The sequence below is a fragment of the Staurois parvus genome, unplaced genomic scaffold (assembly GCF_062004578.1).
Source record: "Staurois parvus isolate SC_StPar_1 unplaced genomic scaffold, SC_StPar_1.0 ptg000744l, whole genome shotgun sequence".
Taxonomy (NCBI): Eukaryota; Metazoa; Chordata; class Amphibia; order Anura; family Ranidae; genus Staurois; species Staurois parvus.
In genome coordinates this window covers 1,617,146-1,641,167 of record NW_028318540.1, presented here as the reverse complement: position 1 = coordinate 1,641,167, position 24,022 = coordinate 1,617,146, and the positions used below count along the sequence as shown (strand labels likewise).

General features: G+C 43.6%; 1 protein-coding gene across 2 annotated transcripts in view; it reads right to left on the bottom strand.

Moving 5' to 3' along the window:
• Nucleotides 1–16,362, bottom strand: part of CACNA1S (calcium voltage-gated channel subunit alpha1 S) — a 342,071-nt gene extending 325,709 nt beyond the window's left edge. The window contains exons 1-2 of one of the 2 annotated variants that reach the window (XM_089654106.1): nt 16,093–16,362; nt 8,909–8,997 (exon numbers count right to left, since the gene is read on the bottom strand). The gene's annotated coding sequence lies outside the window, so the exon portion shown is untranslated. The remainder of the gene's footprint in view (nt 1–8,908; nt 8,998–16,092) is intronic. The other variant, XM_089654105.1, reaches the window with a different exon arrangement.
• Between the last annotated feature and the right edge of the window lie 7,660 nt (nt 16,363–24,022).

Genomic DNA, 24,022 nt, shown 5'->3' with positions numbered 1-24,022 from the left:
CCAAATCGCACCTGAAATTGTGCACCCTGGATGCGACTTGGCATGCGATTTCCATGACATGCGACTTGCAAATTGTATGCCAATTTGCACCCTATTGTCAGCTATTAGAGCAGTAACATGGGTGCGTTTCCGACACTGATTTCTAAAGTAGTATATGTACTACTTTTGTGATGATTTGCATAGATATCTGTTTCAGATGTCTTGCAAATCGTAAGGAAATCGGCATCTTCACTGTATATCGCACAATTTCTAAATCGGCTTTGATGTGACTGCTGTGTAAGGCCTTTTTATGTTTGATTTCCTGAGTGTTTTTCCGATTTATGGAAAATGCCACATACTAGCAAAAGTGAATTGACATTTTCAGTATTGCATGCAAGATGTGGTCATGTGACTTCCTTAACTCATGCGATAATCTGGAGTGAATTGTGCCCATAGGGCCAAGAAATATTGCCAATAGGGTTCCCTTTCACATCCCTGTTCAATGTTCTGTTGTATGCTGTACAGGTACAGTTCACTGTGGTTTTCTTTCTGACTCTGATTTGTGGGGCCTGTATAACAAGGGTTAACACAGGTGGGAAGAGGATTCATCAGGTGCAAACACTTTCTCTGACCAAATGAATGACAGTGGTGGGTGTAGCCCACCTTATATAAAGAGACCCAGTAGTGGTGATTTTTTGCCTTGTACAGGCACATTATTTCTGCAAGTCCTTGTCTGTGGTGGTTTGGGGAGGAAGAGATATTGTGGTGAATTGCCCCAGGCCACACTCACGCTGTGTTTTGATGTGGGCTGTAAATGTTTTGCATGTTCTTCCTTCTAAGGTGTGTTTGAGTGTTATTCTACAATGGTTGTGTGTTTATTATCTTTACATTGTAATCCTAACACATGTCTATTGCTCTGCTCTTCCAAATTTGCTTTATTTAGAATGAAATGCACTTTTCAGACAAACATGGTGAGAAATGTATGTGTGGGGGATTTGGGGAGGTGTGAGGTGTTATTTTGGCACATATGTATTTTTATATTGATATTTCGATCTGCAGCTTGTCTTGTGATTAAGCGCAAGTGATTCATATTAACCGTTTTTTTCCTGCTGTAACCTGTGAAAGCACAGTTCATTAGAAGTATAATCTTTTAGATTGTAAGCTCTTATGAGCAGGACCGTTCTATTTTAGCAACATCAATCCTGTGGGGGTTTTTTTTTTTTCACCAAGTTATTGAATGTAGCTTTTTGTTGCTGTCCAAATAAATGTGGAATGTGTATTTGATCAATAAACATTTGGACTATGTATTTTTTGGGGGGATTATTTCATGTTCTAGTTGAATGTTGCTCAGTGCCTAAATGGTTAGCACTTCCACCTGGTAGTACTAGGGTCAATGGTTTGAATCCCAGCCACAGCACCTTCTGCCTGGAGTTTGCATGTTCTCCCTGTGCCTGTTGGTACTCCGGTTTCCTCCCACACTCTAAAGACATCCTGGTAGGTTAATTGGATCCTGTCAAAATTGGTTCTAGTATATGTATGAATGTAAGTTAGGGCCCTTAGTACACCCCTTGAGGGTTAGGGACAGATGTGAATTTACCACATCTATATGTAAAGCGCTGTGTAAATTGACAGCGCTATATAAGTATCTGAAATGTACTAGCAGCCCTAACACTTATTTTTGCTAGCTATATAATATGCCCAAATCTTCCTTGTTAGAGCGCACATATGCAAGTATGTCCAAAATAACAAACCAAAAGCCCTCTATTGCACCACAAGACCATGTTATGTATCAATTAATAGGTTGTGTTCAATGTGCAGCTAGTTATTCTTTTTCTACAATCCTCTTAACAGTAATAAATTGGGCCCCCAATTTATGTTGACTTTGGGCCTTTACTGGCAAATATATATTCGCCAATGTCATATACACAGTATAGCTGTAAGCATACATTCACCAATGCCAAATCCACAATAGAACTGCAAACATATTTATATTTGTGAATGTCATTTACACAATGGAGCCGCATGTAAAATTGCTATGGTGCACAAATAAACACCAAGACGGCCGTTGGAGGAGGCGCTAGAGCAGCTGTCATACCGGAAATACGCCGTGATGTTTGCGGAAGGATGTTTGCATACACCCGGAAGTGGTAGTGGGGAGTGTTAGTGGATGGGAGTGTAGTTAGGAGAGTTTAGTGGTAATTTGCAAGTCTATTTTTTAGTTTTGTGAATTGTTCTTTTGTGGAATTCCAGACCACATCTGGACATGGCGAGATTGCTGTTCTCCACCAAGGAGCTGATCTTCATTTGCAGGGGAAACATTACTAATAATTGTATTTTCAGTTGAAAACATGTCCAATTCCTAGATCCATTGAGGTACATAGCAGAGATTCAAGGTTCTTCCTAACTATACAGGTGGCCCAGACACAAGCATACACCCAGGGCCACTGTTAGATATCACGGGGCTCCGTACAGCATACCTGACAGCCCCCCACCGCCAGAGAAAATATTCAAATTATATTTATGGTAAAAATAAAATCCCAACCATATTCCTGTGAAATCTAAATGATAAAACTACTGAGTTCATAAATAAAGCTGTGTGTGTGATTGAGGTGTAATTGAGGTTTTGGGGATCATGGGTGCTGTGGCCTGTAGAGTGGGAATCAGTGGTTTGTTTTTGTGGCTGTCGCCGTTTGCAGGCAACCTATGTTACACTATGGAAATGCTGTAGGTCATAATTTGACAAGCATATGGGTGCAGGTGTAGAGCCCTGAACACAGACAGTGAGCATTCAGGGCCACTTCCCCACGCCTTCACACCTGTCAGATGACAACCTGTGTTCATAGAGCTGCTGTGTCCACATAGTGTAACAGGTGGCTCATGAACAACCCCCTCATTCATGCTGTACAGGCCAGAGGACCTGTGTGAATGTGGCATTTTTTACTTTTTTTTCCTCAGCTCATTAATTTCAATGGGCTGCCTAACGTGTGGGAACATGCAAAAATACTGCAGGCATGTTATTGTAAAAGTGTGTTGCACCTAACCGCACAGTAGTGTGGTGCCATGCGTTTTGGTGGCTGTGAGTGCATCTGTGTTTACTAGACATGTGGAGGTGCAATTAAGTTTTCATCATGGTACCTGCACACATCTGCAGAGGGCATTTGCTGTGCTGGACAATGCGTGCTCTTGCATGCGTTTCTGCATCACAAATGGTGTGAACAAGTCCTAAGTGCCAGTTCACACTATAGAAACAGTCTAGATGTGTTCCAGATGCGTTTTTGCATGCATTTTTTTGATGCATGTTTAGCGTGTTCCAGAGCATTTTGGATGCGTTTTTTGTGTGTTCCAGTGCATTTTGTATGTATTTTTGGTGTGTTCCAGTGCAGTTTGGATGCGTTTTTGACGTGTTCCAGTGCCTTTTTTTTATGCATTCCAGTTAATTTTTTTCCCCTCTGTTTTTCTAAAATTTTATTAGGGACATGTGCGTTTTAGTGCATTCCAGGGCGTTTTACTGCGTTCCAGTACAGTTCTATGCATAAACAATGCAGCCTGTTTTACTTTTTTGGCAGCACCTGCAACACACTGGAACTGCAAGCGCTGATGTGAACTATGACATTGACAACCATATAACCTTCTTTCTGTGCGTTTTGGATGCAAAAAAAGCAACTGAAACACGTGTAGTGTGAATTGGCCCTAAAGGTTATTATAGGTCAGGGAAAGGGACTGACCAGGAATTGTGAATTCAATCAGACTAGTGGTGAGATTCAATCAGGAATTGTATAATAATGCGAGATCTGAGCTGGAGGTGATGAAATGAGACACCTTAACAAGATCAATAAATAAATAGTTAAATAAAAAGAGTGGGGCGGGGATACATAGATTTGTAGATGGCAGGTGATGACAGGGGGGGTGGGGGAGGGGGTCAATTTGTATAAGGAGACAGGTTTAAGGGCTCGTTCACACTTGACTTTATTTCTAACTCTTGCCAAACGGCCCTATAGTTTGACAGGCATTTGGGAAGCGTTTTTTTTACGCTCCTCAAATGCTCCCCAAACGACCTATGTGCAGTTTTGAGGCATGTGATAAGCATTTACCAAGTGTTAAAACTGCACCACAAATGCCTGTAATGAAGTTAAATGTTATTGACGCTCCGAAAATGCCTCGCAACTGCATCGCAAACGTCTGCCAGGCATTTGAGGAGCGGCACCATAGACTTGAATGCGAGGCTTCAACTCCTCCTGATGTGACATGAGGCGCCAGTTTTGCCGTGATGCAATGCTAACGCTTCAGTGTAAACAGCACTGTGTGTTGCCATGTGCAGAATTTTCATAGGCGTTTGAGAAGCGTAAAAAATGCTTCCCAAATGCCTGTCTGATGCCTGCTGACAAAGCTAGTGTGAACGCAGCCTTAGAGAAAATAAAGTTGTAATGAAATATAAACAGAAGGAAAATTGAAAAATTCAAACTTGTCAGAAGACAAGGTAAGATTCACTCCCTTTCCACTTTCTAGTCAGTAGCCAAATTCTTAATTAATTGATCTATATTCCTGGCACTGACAGAACCCTGGAAATTGATCTCCATATTTTGGGCATTCACAAATGTCAAGGAGCTTACAATCTAATGCAGGCCATAGATGGGTCGAAAATCGGCCGGAAAAAAAAATCGGGCAATTTTTGCACTGTAGTGGATTAATTGATCGGCCGTTTTGGCACATTTTTTTTTCTTTTTTTGAAGAAGAAGAATTCCAGTCCGCTATTATATTTTGCATGCAAAGTCTTGCGGTTACAACAATGTATCTATTTGTATCCGAATAAAAACATCTTTATCCAGAATGGATACAATGTTGCAACCACAATACTTTTCATGTAATATATAATAGCAGTGCTCTCTGCAAGAGACAGAAGTAAAAATGCCGGCCGTAGATGGGACGAAAATCATATGATTTTTTTGCTGTTGGTGGTAACATCATCTAATTGAACGACCAATTTGTTTGTTTTTTTACATATACTAGGCCCAATTAACCTAACAGCATGTCTTTGGAGTGTTGGTAGAAACACACCTGTGCAGAGAAAACATGCAAACTGAGATGCAGCTATGACTGGGATTAGAACCCATGATCCATGTGCTGTACATTCTGAGTTCTAACCACTAAGCCACTGTAGGAGACAGAGTTTGAGCTGCAATGTAGAATAGTTATATTGTTTAAAAATAATGATAAAGCGAGCGCTGGTCAAATTATATAGACTACTAAAATGGTATTACACAAGATCAATATAAATCTAGGTATAGATATGAAGGTAGCAGCTAGCACTCAGGGTATTGGCAACAGTCCCATAATAGAAATATGTTAAAATAATAGTGCAGTGCTATAAATGCATGTTAGTATCCAAAAAGTGCAATAATTTATTTATTTTAGGTACTCTTATAGTGCTGTCAATTTATGCAGTGCTTTACACATATATTGTACATTCACATCTGTCCCTAACCCTCAAGGAGTGTACAATCTAAGGTCCTTAACTCACATTCATACACTAGGGCCAATTTGGACAGGAATCAATACACCTACCAGCATGTCTTTGGAGTGTGGGAGGAAACTGATGCAAGCACAGGGAGAACATGCAAACTCCACGCAGGAGGTGCCATGGTCAAGAATCGAACCCATGACCCATTTACTACAAGGCAGACGTGCTAACCATTAAGCCACTGTGCTGCCTGTTAACGATGATGTAAACTGGTAAATGGTGCTAAAAAAAAAGTTCATATATTCATTCCTGAATAATGGAATGTCCTTCGTGTCAGAGTACCAACTCAGAGAGTGGCTATGAATGGCACGTGTGGTTTATCCATGACGAACAGTAGTGCATGAACTCGTGACAGGTAAACCACCTTTGGGACGTGTGTATTACACTATTAAGCACCTTTATGGCTCCTGTGGCTGAGCAAATTCCTCCCCTTACCATTTTGGCACCCACCCGGATGGATGGATGGATGGATGGAGCTGGATGACAAACCCATAGCTGCCAGCATACCGCTGCACCCCCAGATGTGTGATGTGTATAACCCATGCACATTAATACCTTAACATAGAATAGTTACGTGATTAAAGAGAAGGAAGCTATATCATTATATTGAGAACTTAGAACTAGACATTCCAAATTATTTGAGATATAAGTGTGAAAATGTTTAACATTTGAAAATAGAATGTATGACTTTCATTAGTAAATGCATTAGTTGTCAGATCATTTTGGAGAAACAGCAAAAAAAAAACAAAACAATTCTAATATAGGTGTACTATTTATGTTACATTCTCTTCTCTGCAGTATTCTCTTATGCTAACACAAAAACGCCAATGCTACAAAGCCCGCACTTGTGCGCCATCTAGCGAACATATCCGGTATTGCACCTAAAAATATGCCAGAGGCGATTCCACATTTACTAATAGCAAAGTAGACGATCCTCAATGAGATTGCTAGACGCCGCTCAGAAGACTGACAGGTCTTGATTGATTTAACTGAGCCTGCCTGAATGTTCAGAGTCTGCTGGTAGACTCAAGTCTTAGTAAATCAGGGCCTTAGTGTCAATGTCAGTGTCAATGTCAGTGTCAGTGTGTTTTAGTTAAAAAAAAAAGACAAAAACAAAATGCGCACTATTGTTTCTGGGCTGTACTATGGGTACAAACAACAAATAACATGTTTGTAACATATATGGTATCGCTTCGATCGTCAAGAGCTGGAGAATTTATTTCGGGTTGTTCTTTGGTGGTAGGATATGGTAGTAACAAGAAACACACAGTTAAATAAAAAAAATAATTTTTTTTACTATTTTGAGCCAGTTTTCATTTGATAACAAAAAAAAAATCAGGAGCTATCCATTACCATTTACCACCAAATGAAAGCCCACTTTGTCCTGAAAAAATCAAGGTATAATCCACCTGGATGTACAAAGTACTGTATTTTTCGCTCCATAAGACGCACCTGACCATAAGACGCACCTAGGTTTTAGAGGCAGAAAACAGGAAAAAAAAATTCTGAACTAATGGACTGCAGACATAGTACAGGAGATGACCAGAGACTGCGGATAGCACAGGGATGACCAGAGACTGCGGACAGTACAGGAGATGACTGCTGACCTTTGGGGAGGGGGGGAGCGGGTACATGAATTTGACAGGTACCCGCTCTTACTTCCGCAGAGTTGTTCTTTGATGTTACCTGTTCCTCTATCCAGCCGCGCGCTGTCTTCCCGGCTTCTGTAGTAACGGCGCTCGGCATGACAGCCGGGTGCCCAGTGCGCATGAGCGAGAAGCACTTACGCTTTGTGATTGGTCCGGCGGCTTCTGGGATCTGTCATGTGTCCCAGGTACCGCCTTACCATTCAGAAAAAGCACCGCTTCTTGCGCATGCGCACTTGGCAACCGGCTGTCATGCCCAGCGTCCACACTACAGAAGCCGGGAAGACAGCGCGCCGCTGGATAGAGGAACAGGTAAGGTCAAAGAACAACTCCGCAGAAGTAAGAGCGGGTACCTGTCAAATTCAGGTACCTGCTCCCCACCTCCCCAAAGATCAGCAGTCATCTCCATAAGGTCCTGCTGCAGAGCTGAGCGGCCGGCCCGGTATTCTGACACGGTGGCGGTGGAAATATCAGACCGGCCGCTCCATATTCACTCCATAAGACGCACTGACATTTTCCCCCCTTTTTTGCGGGGAAAAAAGTGCATCTTATGGAGCGAAAAATGCGGTAGTTGTGATGATATGTACGGTTTTACTAACACATGTCAACGTTGCAAAATTGTGCTTAGGCATTTAGATTTGTTTTACTCTTAAGCGTGAAGGGGTTAAGAACTCTCAAGCCAGCAGAGCAGTCAGAGGGCCGGGAGCCAGTATTGGGAGTGGAGCCTTTTTTTTTTTTTTTTTTAGGTAGCGGCAAAGGCGGACATTGTAAATGACTATGGATCTACTTCAGGGGGCATTCTTTTATTTTTCTTCTTTTAATAAAGGACTTGCAAAGACTGTCTACTGTCTTTTTTCACACTACACTTTTTTTTGTGTGAATGGGAAGTGGTACCATGTACCCCATACTCATTCCAATAGGGGGGCCTGTTCTGGGGGCCCCTTTGCTAAAGGGGGGCTTCCAGGTTCCAATAAGCCCCACACCTGCAGACTCCCACAACCACTGGCCAGGGTTGTGAGGAAGAGGCTCGCTCGTCCCCCCCCCTTTCCTGACCTGCTAGGCTGCATACTCGGATAAGGGTCTGATATGGATTTTGGGGGGACCCCCATGCCATTTAAAAAAAAAAATTGTGTGGGGGTTCCCCTCAAAACTCATACTGGACCCGAAGGGCTTGGTATGGATGGAGGGGGGACCCCACGCCATTTTTTAAATTATTTTTTTAACTGCTGACAATTCTTTCTTTTACATTCAGCTGTCAGTGGGGAACCCTGCTGACAGCTGAAACATTAACACATGGTTATCACTACGAAAATACCACATGACTTGATAAAATAACTCATGCAGTATTTTAATAGCGTTTTTGGTGAATTCAAACTTTTTTTTAAAACATGCTATGCGGTATCCTATTGCATGCTCAGATATGGTAAGATACAGCATAGTGAATTGTGCCCAGTGAGCTTTTCACAGGGTCCTCTACTGTTTAGGAAAGCTGTTTAGGAAAGCTGAGAAATAACAGATTTACTGGCCAGATCACCAGGTGAAAATAAAGGAAAAAAAAAAAGTAAAAACTAATGCAACCACCACATCTAAGAACTAGTAAGATGCAATATAATATATTTTTGTTTTTGAGTTTGACAACACTTTAACCTCCCTGGTGGTATTCCCGAGTGTAGCTCGGGGTAAAGTTTCAGTACCACAAGCGGTAACCCCGAGCTACACTCGGGCTTACCATGTGGCGCTGCTCCGCGATCCCTCGGTCACTTACCTTGTCCTGTGCTCCCACGATGTCCCTCCTGCAGTGTCCCGGCAATGTAATCTGGTGGATGGCGGCATCTGTCATCTGGGTTCCGTCTTCTGCGAGCGTCGGGACGTACGGGGGGCGGAACGGTGGGAAGTTTGAAAATGACAAAAAGTGACATTCACAAAAATCACTAAAATCACATAGTAAAACATTACTGTACCAAAGCATTTCACATACATTTTGTCCCTAGTGCTTTGTCCTGTGCCCTGCCTTCATTTTTACTGTTCTTTCTACCTGGAAACAGAAATGTCCATGGCATCCAAAAAGCATCCCTTTAGGTCAAAAGCGGTTTTAGATCAGCTAGAGAACAGCGATAGTAAATTAGAACTACTTGCAGAATTGAGTGATAATGATTCGTGGGGAAATTCGTCATCAGACACTGAAAACGATTTTGCAACTTTGCTCAGTGATGTGAGAACTTGGTGCTATATTTCAAATTTCAAATTTATGATTTCGTGTTTCAAGTTTTATCCTACTCGGGATGTTTACTAAACTCTTGTTTGGACAGATTTCAGTGAGTGATTCCTAAAAATTACAGGCCTACAATATAAAACACCAAATTTCCATGCAAAATAATGGTACCGCTTTCAGCACCAAAAATCTGAAATAATCATACCCCCCGGGAGGTTAAGCTAGTTCACATATAACTCATAATGGTGTCTAATTCACAGGCCTACATTAACCGCCTCCCGCCTGCCAGATAGTAAAATGACGAACGCAAGGCAGTTCTCTCGTACGGAGAAACTGTCATTTGATTTCCTCCCATTCTAGCCGCGCATGAGTGGCTCCGGAAGCGCGCAGCACGGCACAGCGGATCACCGATCAACGGAAAGAGCTGAAGATGTCGGCTCAGTCATGTGATCAGCTGTGTTCAATCACAGCTGATCGCATGTAAATAGGAAAATGCCGGTTATTTCTCTCCTCACGAGCTGTCACACTGACAGCTCGAGAGGAGAGGAGAGTCGGTAATTGGCATCCCTCAGAGGGGACATGTACACTGATCATCAGGGTACTGATGATCAGTGTGCCCTGATGATCTGTGTAGCCCCAGCAGTGCCACCTGTCAGTGTCCATCAGTGCCAGCTGTCAGTGCTCATCCATGCCACCTGCCAGTGCCCATCAGTGCCACACCAATGTCACATTTCAGTGCCTACCAGTGCACATCAATGCCACATATAAGTGCCCATCTGAGCTGCCTTTCAGTGTCACCCATCAGTGCCAGTCAGTGCCACCTAACAGTGCCAGTCAGTGCCGCCTATCAGTGCCATATATGAGTGCTGCCTTTCACTGCCTATCAGTGATGCCTGTCAATGCCCATCAGTGCCACCTACCAGTGCCTCCTCATCAGTGCCTCTCCTCTGAGCTACCCACCATCATCCTTGGGGATTTCAACATCCCTGTCAACCTCGACAACCCAGACACATCCCATCTCCTCCACTTAACCTCCTCCTTTGTACTTGCACATTGCATACAATCCACCACCCACTCCAACGGTAATATCCTTGATCTTGTCTTCTCCAACCGCTGCGCTCCCCACAACCTCACTAACACTCCCTTTCCTCTCTCTGACCACAACCTGATTACCTTCTCTATCTCCTCAGCCTCCAACGCCTACCCCTCCAAATGTCACACTACTACCAGCCGTAACCTCCGCAAGCTTAACCCTGCCCCCCTCCACTCTGCAGCTGATCAACTCCATGACAGCATCCTCCCCCTGTCCTGCCCTGACTTGGCTATGGCTGCCTACAACAACGCACTGTCAACAGCCCTTGACTCACTAGCGCCTTTAACCACACGCAACATCAGACCCCGACCGCTCCAGCCCTGGCAGACTGATCACACCAAAACCCTCAAACGACACAGTCGTGCCCTGGAGCGACAATGGTGCAAAACCAAATCCCAACAAGCCTTCACCCGCTACAAATCTGCCTTCCACACCTACACCTCCTCCCTCCACGCAGCCAAACAAGCCTACTTCCTGACCCTCATCAAGACCCTCTCCTCCAATCCTCGCCGACTCTTCTCCACCTTCAACTCTCTACTCTCTCCACCCCCACCTCCACCCAGCACCTCACTCACCGCCCTTGAGATTGCCAATCACTTCAAAAACAAGATTGACACAATTCGCAAGGACATCGCCGCAACTCACACGCCCTCTCAACCCGTCCCCTCTCACACAGCTACCCCGTCATCCCCCCTCCCCCTCGACATAACCCGCAGGGACTTCGTCGCTGCTCAAACTCCCTCCAACCCCGTTCCCCCTCACTCAGCTACCCCCTCATCACCCCTCTCCCATGGCCCCACCACTGCTCTGACCTCCACTTCCACCCCACCCTACATTCCTCATACCGAAGCTCCCCCAACACTCCGCACCTTTGACCTTACTACCATCGAGGAAGTTTCCAAGATCCTCTCTGATGCCCGCCTCACCACCTGCCCCCTCGACCCTATCCCCTCACAACTCCTACGACCTCCCTCCCCCTCCATCCTACGCTCCCTCAACCACATCTTCAATCTCTCCCTCTCCTCAGACATTTTCCCCTCCCCTCTGAAACATGCACACATCACCCCCATACTTAAAAAGCCCTCCCTGGACCCCAATGACGCGAACAACCTCAGACCCATCTCCCTGCTCCCATTTACATCTAAACTCCTCGAGCGCCTCGTCTACACCCGCCTATGCTCTCACCTCAACGACAACCACCTCCTCGATCCCCTACAGCAGTGGTTCTCAACCTTCCTAATGCCGTGGCCCTTTAATACAGTTCCTCATGTTGTGGTGACCCCCAACCATAAAATTATTTACCCAGTAATTATAATTCATGAGTGTCGTTTTACCTCCAATACTGCTGCTGTCAACACAGTAGCTGCTTTTAACAGAGTAGCTGCTTTCAACACAGCAGCTGCTTTCTACACAGTAGCTGCTGTTTACACATCGGAAATATGTGTTTTCTGATGGTCTTAGGGGACCCCTGTGAAAGGGTCGTTCGACCCCCAAAGGGGTCGGGACCCACAGGTTGAGAACCACTGCCCTACAGTCTGGCTTCCATCCCCTAAACTCCACCGAAACCACCTTACTCAAACTCTCCAACGATTTGCTAACCGCCAAAGCTAATGGCCACTATTCAGTGCTCCTACTCCTTGACCTCTCTGCGGCCTTCGACACAGTCGACCACTCCCTCCTCCTCAAAAAACGACACTCTCTCGGCCTCAGAGATTCTGCTCTCTCTTGGCTCTCATCCTACCTGTCACAATGCTCCTTCAGCGTTACCTATAATGCTACCACCTGCCCCTCACTCCCCCTCTCTGTTGGGGTCCCTCAAGGCTCTGTCCTTGGGCCCCTTCTCTTCTCCATCTACACCTCCTCCCTTGGCCAACTCATACACTCTCACGGCTTCAACTACCACCTCTATGCTGACGACACACAAATCTATCTCTCAACCCCCCACCTCACCCCCTCGGTCTCTTCCCGAATCACACACCTACTGAGCGACATATAAGACTGGATGTCGCTCTACTTCCTTAAATTGAACCTCTCCAAAACCGAGTTTCCTGTCTTCCCCCCAGCCCGGACACCACCCCCCATTGGCTTCTCCATCACATCCAACAACGCCACCATCAAACCTGCCCCGCAGGCCAGAGTACTTGGTGTCATTCTGGACTCCAACCTATCCTTCCAGCCCCAAGTGCAGACTCCACCTCCGCAACATCACCAAAATATGCTCACAAGACCTCCTTCTCTCTAGTTCCCTGGTCTCCTCCTCCCATGCCCGCCTCCAGGACTTCTCCAGGGTGTCACCCATCCACTGGAACTCCCTGCCCCAACCCATCAGATTATCACCTACTCTCCTCTTCTTTAGGCGCACCCTGAAAACCCATCTCTTCAGGGAAGCCTACCCCACCCCCTGCTAACTTACCGACCTCCTCCACTCTTCCTACCACTCCATCCCCCACAGCTATCTCCTCCTGTACCACTATCCCCTCCCTCCTAGATTGTAAGCTCGAAAGAGCTGGGCCCTCGATCCCCTCATGTTTTGCATTGTATTGGTATTGTTCTGTCACATGTTCTGTCCCCCTTTGTAATGTACAGCGCTGAGCAAACTATTGGCGCTTTATAAATACTGTATAATAATAATAATCAGTGCCACCTATCAGTGTCTATCAGTGCAGCCTATCAGTGCCCATCAGTGCAAGCCTCATTAGCGCACATCAGTGAATTAGAAAAATCACTTATTTACAAAATTTTATAACAAAAACTAAGAAAAAAGTTTTTTTCCCCAAATTTTCAGTGGTTTTTGGTTTGTTTAAGAAAAAATAAAAAGCCCAGAGGTGATTAAATACCACCAAAATAAATCTCTATCTGTCACAAAAAAATGATAAAAATTTCATATGGGTACAGTGTTGCATGACCGCGCAATTGTCATTCAAAATGCAACAGCACTGAAAGCTGGAAATTGGCCTGGGCAGGAAGGGGGTATAAGTGCCCTGTAGGCTAGTGGTTAAAGTGGTTATAAAGCCTATACGTTTTTTACTTTAATATATTCCTTGCATTAAGGTAAAATATGTCTAGGTAGTAATATCACAACCTCACCGCCCTTATACTTACCTGAGCCCTAATTCAATCCAGCGATGTTCACAACTAGAATTCTCCCCTCACTTCCAGGTCTCACAGGCTTAGAGGGGGGGGGGGGGGGCGGGGCAAGTCTGTCTGTGTTAATACCCACATGGAAGAAAAATATATTTTAAATATATTTTAAAAATATTCTTCCCAAATATATTGACATATATTTGAAATAATACAATTTTGGCCGTATTCAATATATTTCAATATATATATATATATATATATACAGTATATACTGCATGTTGAAATGTTTTTTTTATATATTACAAAATATATGAAAAATATTTGTAAAAATATATATTTTTTAAATATATTCTTCCGATTTTTTTTTAACATAAAAAAAGCAATTTGTACATATATTTTACATATATTTGTAAATGCATTCCAAAAATGTAGATGGAATGTATTTTTAAAGACATACAGTATATCCGAAAATGTATTTTTAAAAATATTTGTCATATATTTTATAATAAAAATGCATTTCAACATACAGTATATATATATATATATATATATATATATATATATATATATATATATATATATTAAAATAAATTTTGAAATATATTGAATACGGCCAAAATTGTAGTATTTCAAATATATGTCAATATATTTAGGAAAAATATTTTAAAAATATATTTAAAATATATTTTCCTTCCATGTGGGTAGATATAGGCAGTAGGACTTGGGTTCAAGCATGCACGAGTGCCCCCATAGGCAGTGGCTTTCTATGGGGGTACTCACTGGATAGGAGGGGAGCCGAGAAAAGGAGGTTGGAGGCAGCTCTGTGCAATATCATGGCAAGTATAAACTTGTTGGTTTTTTGTTTGCATTTACTTTAATGCCTTCTAAAGTCTGTTGCATGGGCTGCAGTCCTCCCATGATGAAGGTCGTAATGCATGCACAACACTTATTACTGCTGTGACACCTCTCATGAAGTAATATCTGTCCACGCCCAACGCTGATATCAACTGCAACATGGAGCAGCAGCGCTTGTGCATTTTGCCTTGTAATTACCATAAATGTGATGGGCACCAAAACTATAAACTATATTACCTGCTAAGTTGCCTTTGTGAAGTACCTACAACAACCATGTATGTACATGAACCTTAGGGGTTTGTATGTGTCATGGTTACCATGTGGTTTATTTGCCTCATGCTAACACACAGAAACTACACAGAAATCATAATCTGTAAGTGGTCCATGAAGGCATGTATAGGAAACACTGCATTGGATGTTATACTTTACCCCTGCAAATGCAGTAAGTAAGCATTAAATAGTAAGTATTAAAGTATATGTAATCTCTAACAATGAACGTCTCTTAATTGCTCCCTTTTGGTCTGTTAACTTTACAATTGAAAGTGTTTTATTATACTGTTACTGTTATTATTATACTGTTTGTTAAACAAGGACAGAAAAAAAATACAATAAAAAGTCGCTGTTCATCCAGCCAGAAATATTGTGAGCTGATCATTTTCTTGTACTTTATGCTTCTGGATTGTAATCAGTTAGCATTATTATCCACTATCTCCATAAACTACAAAGCACCTCCCCCAGTTCTGGAGACAGGGAGGTGTTCTGTAGTCCTAACATTCTCGCGCATCTAGATTGACAGACCTGCTCAGTACAGTTATCATCCTAGGAAAGGAAGTGAGTTAATGGCAGTATTAAAAGGTTAAAATAAAGAAAAAAATGTGGGAATAAAGGAAAATGAATACCACTGCCACATCTAAGGATCGGCAAGCTGCAATACTTTCAGTATTTGTAACTGGATATAGATACGCTTAAAAACATGTATAATTTTAAAAGTGCCTGTAAAGATAATGTCAAAGTAACAGAGCACTCTATACATACTGTTTTCTGCACCTGTTATAAGTAATACATGGTAAACCCTTTAGAATTTTAGGATAACATATAAAGGATAACATATAATAAGCGGATTCTAAAATAATTGAGAGCATTCATTGTTGGGTAAACTGTAATCTCAGCTATTTTCTAAATAGCAGGCATAATCTTAATTTGTAGATCACATATACAGATTTTTAGACTGCATTACTGATCTAAATCTGAAGCTTTTTACTTGTTACTTTGTGGTCTCATTAATGCTACATAACATTTTATCACAAGCATTTAATGAGAACAGAAGGCTGTTTTTAATTCTGCTACGTAAGACATAGCTAGTAATGGCCAACCTTATTTTTAAAGGTGCTAGGCTTTAAAAATAGCTTTTGCTTTAGGACAGATATCAGAAACTCTTGTGCTTATCCCTATAGACAGAAAGTTATACAAGTATAATATATGTGAGTAAAGTGGTGAGATCTCCTAAACAAGTTTTAGAATATGTGACATACCAGACATACATTCTGCAGTTATGAAATTATTTACAAAAAGTTAACTTTAGTCAAGCCCCATTTCAAAACATAGCAAACACAAACAAAACCATGTGTAGATAGATAGATAGATAGATAGATAACCATAAACAAACACCCAAAAGGTGATTGCAAAACTTTTTCCATGCATATACCTTTTAGGTTTCTTCTCGTTCAAAAGACTGTCCCACTCCTTGAAATCCTTTATCTTTTCAATAACAGTCCAACCAGTTTCTAATCCTTTCTGTTCACCTTTCACCATTTAGCCTTAGCAGCCTGTATAGTCATTAGGTACATTTTTCGTGAGTGGAAAATGAGCAGGGAAATTTTGAAAATCTGATTTTTTTTAAAAGGGGTAAAAGTTGGATGTCATTTCTGCCTCTCTGCCCCAGAGTCCCTGCCTCTAAGGGTGTGGAATGAGATCAGTGCAGAGATAGACATGGGCTCATGATTAAATTTAGACCCAGTAACATCTTCTCCTTGTGACAGCTGCACAGCTCAAATTCTCGCTGGATGGGGGAGGAGAAAGACCTTGTCCAAGTTACAACTTAATATGTGTGCTTTAAAGCCGTACCTTTCATGAGTGATAACTAGAGTTACATGCTTTTTTCTGTTTTTGCATGATTAACAGCTTTTGTTTGTCCTCTCTCTCTTTTGTGCAAGCATTTATTAAGAACAGTGTTGAAAAAACTATTATAAATAAACAGCGCAAACATAGACCTCTAAATCAAATCAATATACAAAGTGCAAACATATATAAAAAATTATATTAATAGTGAAGTCCATCATGGTTAATAGATCAGAAATCTCAAAAAAATATTTTGTGCAAAAAAATTTTCAAATTCTTCTTCTAATGCAGTGGTTCTCAACCTTTCTAATGCCGCGACCCCTTAATACAGTTCCTCATGTTGTGGTGACCCCCAACCATAAAATTATTTTCGTTGCTACTTCATAACTGTAATTTTGCAGTGGGAGGACTAGCGCCCCATCACTGATGTCAGTGGGATGAATAGTGTCCCATCGTTGGTATCAGTGGGAGGAATAGTGCCCCATCGTTGGTGTCAGTGGGAGGAATAGTATCCCATCATTGGTGTCAGTGGGAGGAATAGTGCCCCATCTTTGGTATCAGTGGGAGGAATAGTGCCCCATCATTGGTATCAGTGGGAGGAATAGTGCCCCATCATTGGTATCAGTGGGGGGAATAGTGCCCCATCATTGGTATCAGTGGGGGGAATAGTGCCCCATCATTGGTATCAGTGGGAGGAATAGTGCCCCATCATTGGGATCAGTGGAAGGAATAGTGCCCCATCATTGGTATCAGTGGAAGGAATAGTGCCCCATCATTGGTATCAGTGGAAGGAATAGTGCCCCATCTTTGGTATCAGTGGGAGGAATAGTGCTCCATCATTGGTATCAGTGGGAGGAATAATCCCCCATCATTGGTATCAGTGGGAGGAATAGTGCCCCATCATTGGTATGAGTGGGAGGAATAGTGCCCCATCATTGGTATCAGTGAGAGGAATAATACCCCATCATTGGTATCAGTGGGAGGAATAGTGCCCCATCATTGGTATCAGTGGGAGGAATAGTGCCCCATCATTGGTATCAGTGGGAGAAATAGTGCCCCCATCATTGGTATCAGTGGGAGGAATAGTGCCCCATCATTGGTATCAGTGGGAGGAATAGTACCCCATCATTGGTGTCAGTGGGAGGAATAGTGCCCCATCATTGGTGTCAGTGGGAGGAATAGTGCCCCATAATTGGTGTCAGTGGGAGGAATAGTGCCCCATCATTGGTGTCAGTGGGAGGAATAGTACCCCATCATTGGTATCAGTGGGAGGAATAGTGCCCCATCATTGGTGTCAGTGGGAAAAATAGTGCCCCATCATTGGTGTCAGTGGGAGGAATAGTGCCCCATCATTGGTGTCAGTGGGAGAAATAGTGCCCCATCATTGGTGTCAGTGGGAGGAATAGTGCCCCATCATTGGTGTCAGTGGGAGGAATAGTGCCCCATCATTGGTGTCAGTGGGAGAAATAGTGCCCCATCATTGGTGTCAGTGGGAGGAATAGTGCCCCATCGTGGGTGTCAGTGGGGGGAGGAATAGTGCCCCATCGTTGGTGTCAGTGGGGGGAGGAATAGTGCCCCATCGTTGGTGTCAGTGGGGGGAGGAATAGTGCCCCATCGTTGGTGTCAGTGGGGGGAGGAATAGTGCCCCATCGTTGGTGTCAGTGGAAGGAGAAATAGTGCCCCATCGTTGGTGTCAGTGGGGGGAGAAATAGTGCCCCATCGTTGGTGTCAGTGGGGGGAGGAATAGTGCCCCATCGTTGGTGTCAGTGGGGGGAGGAATAGTGCCCCATCGTTGGTGTCAGTGGGGGGAGGAATAGTGCCCCATCGTTGGTGTCAGTGGGGGGAGGAATAGTGCCCCATCGTTGGTGTCAGTGGGGGGAGGAATAGTGCCCCATCGTTGGTGTCAGTGGGGGGAGGAATAGTGCCCCATCGTTGGTGTCAGTGGGGGGAGGAATAGTGTCTCATCGTTGGTGTCAGTGGGGGGAGGAATAGTGCCCCATCGTTGGTGTCAGTGGGGGGAGGAATAGTGCCCCATCGTTGGTATTAGTGACACAAATGATGGGGCACTATCCCTCCCACTGACACCAATGATACTTACCTTGCTGACTCCTGCTCCAGCCTGGGCTCGCTCTCTCCCTCTCCCATCTACAGCCTGCATACCTGGCTGCAGCAGCAAAATTTGCACTTACCTGTCAGCTGTCTTCCTTCTCTGGCCTCTCTCTTCACTCGCTCCTGCAGCTCCCTGGATCTTCTTCGATCTCCGCGCGCTGCCGCTCGGCTCCTCCTCTCCAAGCTCCACCTCCTCGCCGGTGATTGGCCGCCTGTGTGCCTCTCCTGAGCTACAGTTCCGGTGGCCAATCAGCGGCGAGGAGGCGGTGACAGGGGCAGCATATCATCCCGCCCACACATCGCCGGAGACAGGAGCGGTGTCTCGGTTCCTAAGACCATCGGAAATATGTGTTTTCCGATGGTCTTAGGCGACCCCTGGGAAATGGTCGTTCGACCCCCAAAGGGGTCGCGACCCCCAGGTTGAGAACCGCTGTTCTAATGTAAAGAAAAAAACTTCCACCTTCCACCCGTGCAAACCAACATCAAATGCACTCACCAGTGATGATGTTGGTTTGCATGGGTGGAAGTTTTTTTCTTTACATTAGAAGAAGAATTTGAAAATTTTTTTGCACAAAATATTTTTTTGAGATTTCTGATCTATTAACCATGATGGACTTCACTATTAATATAATTTTTTATATATGTTTGCACTTTGTATATTGATTTGATTTAGAGGTCTATGTTTGCGCTGTTTATTAATATTTATCACATTTTGTGTTCACCACATTGCACAGCAGCAGGATAGATCCTGTAGTAGGGTGTTTAACTTGGCGCAGGAAGAATTTTTTAGTTTTTTTGAAAAAACTATTACCTAGCAACTTAACGTAGATCTAAATCCAAATTAGATGGCATTTAGTTTTGTAAAGAATTGCATATCTTTGGCTCAACATGCACGCTATAGTCTGATTGTACTTTCTCCTGTAGATCTACCAACAACTACTGTATGGAAGGCATGAGTCAGCCTGATTAGATACAGATAGATACAGATTGATTGGATAAATTAGGTAGGTCCTCATATTACATTTGATTGGATTGTACAGAGAATGTTTAACCAGATTGAACACGTGTGGTGAACCTAATGGTGGATATACATGTTTTGATAAATGATCAAACTCTTCTGATATGTATAATCGATCTATAGTCAAATATCCATCCAATCGATGTGCCAAATGTGGGATAGTAGATTTAGTTCAGTAATTAAAGATATTTATCCTCCAATCAGGGGCGGACTGACCATTTGGAAACTCGGGCACTGCCCGAGGGTCCAGGGTCAGTAGGGGGCCCCATGAGATGCTCCTGGTTCCTTTTTCATAGGCTTTTTTGAGTTTGGGCAAGGACAAAGGGGCCCCATGATCCCCTATTGCCCGGGGGCCCCATGAGTTGTCAGTCCGCCCCTGCCTCCAATACATTATCTCTCCTCTCCACCCCTTCTCCAGTCCTGTACATGAACAAGGCTTTTTTTATATTTTCCTTTATTTTTTTATACTAAATTGTCCGGTCCCGCCCCCTCTTGCACGTCACTTGCCTAGGTGAACAACATGCACTGTTCTCCCTTTGCACGTCACATATTTCAGGAGGCAAAGCATTTAATTCAGTACACGATGAGTAGGCGGGCATAGCAGTGTGTCGACAGGAGGCCTGCTGGCTGAGCCCGGAACACTCTCTCAGTGACGTCACACAAAAACATGACATCACAGGACAGATAGCTGCCAGAAGAGAAGAGGATCTCAGCTGGACAATGCTGGATCTGCTGAGTGGGTAAGTAACTCACCACCAGGTAGGTAGAAGTTTAAAAAAAATTGAGGTGGTGTGGAAACCGGCTTTAAGATAAGAGTGTAACTTTGCAATTGTAAATTATCAATGATATTTCTGTTTTTACCATGCAATCACATAATCTGGTTGACCAAAATGTGATCACATTCATAAACAAACTATCTCAGTGTTGCTGATCAATGCAAAATGGTCAATCAACTCCATGGTCAATCAAAATTATGGCTATTCAATTGTTTACAGATTTGATGGCCTTGATTGTATCACACATTGATCAGATAATAAAAATCAAAGTGTCTGTGGCCAACCTTAAATTAATGTTATGTTTTTCTTTTAGAATATTGTTATCTTGGGGGCATGTCTAAGATGGCGATCGGAGCGGTCGCATAATCCGGAGCTCCGTCGCCTCCTCTAACAATCCGCTGTCATCCTGGTGGCAGGAGACTGAGTATGATCACTGGGGGTCCCGCTGCCTCTTTTTGCTACCAGAGGATGGGAACTGAGTGACTCCGGCCCCTCTCCGGAGCATCATGGCCTACTGTGGCCTGGTGCAGCCTCAGACTTTCCTGCCACTAAAGCTAGCTGAGGCACCACCACTCTGCCTCTGAGACCTGGTGTGCTGGCGGTCAGGGGAGGCTCTTTCAGGCTGCCTGGTCCCCCAGTTAACCTCTGGGGGTTGCGGCCAGCTGGGACCTATTCATACAGAGCCCAGGTACTCTGTCTGGAGTGATACAGCCATCACGAGGCCCGGGGCCTACTCCAGGCTGCGACTACCAGGGCCTATTACACTTGAAAATATACCTGGGGGTGAGAGTCCTGGTGACCCACAACCCCCCCCCAACAGGACTCTGGCACAGAGGCCTGGGTGGTGGCGGCCCCTGCATCCCTTCTGGTTTTTTGGCAGAGGCAGATTCTTATCTGGGACCCATAACTGAGCTTACTGGGCCTTCAACTCTTATAAGGATTATCAAATATAATTGTGGATTACATCTACCTCTCCCTTCATCATTGTGATAACTTCTTCTACAATATAAATATGTTGGGGCGTACGTGTTGTCCTGCGAGAAAAGGAGCCTCGTCTTTGCATCGGGCTGAACTGGTCCCCTGGGGCTATTCTCTTTCTTGGCAATATATTTCTCACCTGATCACCCCCAGGAGACTTCTTGCATGCTGTTCGCCAGGAAAAAAAGTAAGGGAATTGCTCAGAAATCCCTTACAACATACTTGCTGAAGACGCAGGAAGCTTGCAGCATGTCCCAAGATAATACTGACCGAGCATCACCACCCTGTCTCACACAGGATACCGCAGCTCATCCATCTACACAGGACAGTGAGTATGCACAGCAGCTTACAAAGAGGGACTTGGAATCCTGTTTAGAGACTATGTACACCAAACTGGCCGCTAAATTCCAGTTGGAGCTTCATAAAAATACAAACATCCTTTCTCAGGAAATAGCTGCGTTGGGTTCTAGAATAGATCACTTGGAACAAAACATGACGAGCTCAGCTTGGCCTACGGAAGCTCTCCAGAGATCATGACCATCTACAAACGGCCTTTATGCAGCTGCTAATGCAGGTAGAGGATCGCGATAATCGTATTCGTAGGAACAATCTGCGTGTTTGGGGAATCCCATAGACGGTGACTGATCTTTCACAGGCTACAATCAGATTGTTAAAATACAACAAAATAAGAGGTGGATACGAGCACTTGGACTGTTATGTGAGCAGCTAGCATAAAGGTACAACCTAAAAACATTCTCAAAGATATCATATTTTATATGAGATTGTTAAAATACCTCTTTCCTGACCATGATGCTAAATCCTTTGCATGCAATTGGATATCTGGCGGACGCTCCCTCACCTCAACATCCACCTTCTACCCCTCATGTATCCCCTATCTGGAACACTCCATCTCCACGACAGGAAAGAAGGAAAGTCAGACAAGAGCCGGGATGAAAGGGTTTTGCTCTTCTGCTTATTATTCACTATTTTGATAAGATGTTGAGACATGCTGAAGATTCATCATATTTATATATGTCTGTTAATTTTGTCTTACACCTTAGCTATTAGGACGTGCAAAAATTTTGAATGGGCCCTTAACTCACAGCCCAAATGATGATCCTATGGTATGGTAGTCCTTGATGCGGGACCCCACCCTGTTGCCGAGCATGGTTGGAGATGTCACTCCCCAGATGTGGAGTGGCCACTCTGCACTCCATGTTTTACAGGGGCGGGGTTTGGGCCCCGTTGGCCCTATAATGTTTTGTTTCTCTGTCTTTTCAGGTGAGGCAACTAGCCTACCTGATCCATGGTCTGTTATGATTTCTTTAGCTATAGGGGTTCTTAGGACCCTACTTCTACTGTTTTTTATGTTTCTGTTTTTTTGATAATTTTGGTACATGATGGTAGTCATATACAACTGTGTGGATCTCCTTGCTGTAAATTTGTGGCTGGGTTACTCCATAAAATGATGCTGACCGATATCACCTTACAAGTTGCAGATCCGAGTGCTCCACAGATAAGACCAACTTTTTCTGTTACAGCTCAGATTGGATACGATAATGTTGTCTGATGCTATTTTTCTTATGCTTAGCAATGTTAATTCATTGTATACAGTATCACATAATGTCCAGGGTTTCAATTCTCCAAATTAGCGCAAAACTGCCTTCCTTCAATATAGACGCATAGGGGAGAAGGTTTTTCTATTACAAGAAATCCATTTTGCAGCCGTCAACCATCCCACGTTCTTTCACAGATCCTATAAAACAAGGGTTTTACACTTTGCATTCCACTAAAAGCAGAGGCGTAGCGATTTTTCTCCACAACTTGTTTCCTTTTGATGTTCAACATGTTTATTATGACCCAGAGAGCAGATTTATCATTAATAAAGGCATCCTTTTCGGGTTGGGAACTCACAATAGCTAATGTTTATGCACTAAATTCGGCTCAAGCATCCTTTTTTTCACAAGTGCTTGATAAGTTCCTTGGTAGCTAACCCCCTTCTAGACAGAAGTTCGTCCTCCCCCCCAGCCTTTCCAAATATCCCTCACCAAAAAATTAGAAACATTTCAGCTGATAGACTCCTGGAGAGCACACAACGTGGGAGCAAGGGACTACTCATTTTACTCCCACCCACATGACTCTTATGCTAGGCTGGATTATATCTATTGCTCCCCAATTTTGCTGGCCAACTCCAAAAAGGCAGACGTACATTTGTGTCCTTGGTCAGATCATAATATTGTGACATTGTCTATCACCTTCATAGGTCTAGCACCTACTCCCTACTCTTGAATGACTCTATGCTTACAGATGTTAACTCCCGTCAAGACGTAGCTACTAGAGATGAGCGAATTATTCAAAAATTCGATTCGGCTGATTCGCCGAATTTGCGGCAGAAATTCGATTCGATGCGAATTTATTCGCTGCGAATTTAACTTATTAAAAGGGTTTCTAGGCTTCAGAGAGCCTTTATATTAGTGCAGAACACTGTACCTTTAATTTAAATGCCCTTGGAGTCTGCTGGGGAAGAGAAATAATACTGTCAGTCAGTATGACATGCAGATGAGTGCCGTCGATCTTAGAATCACCGCACACTTCACTCATTTGGGCAGTCACGGGGCACGACGAAGAAGATGAAG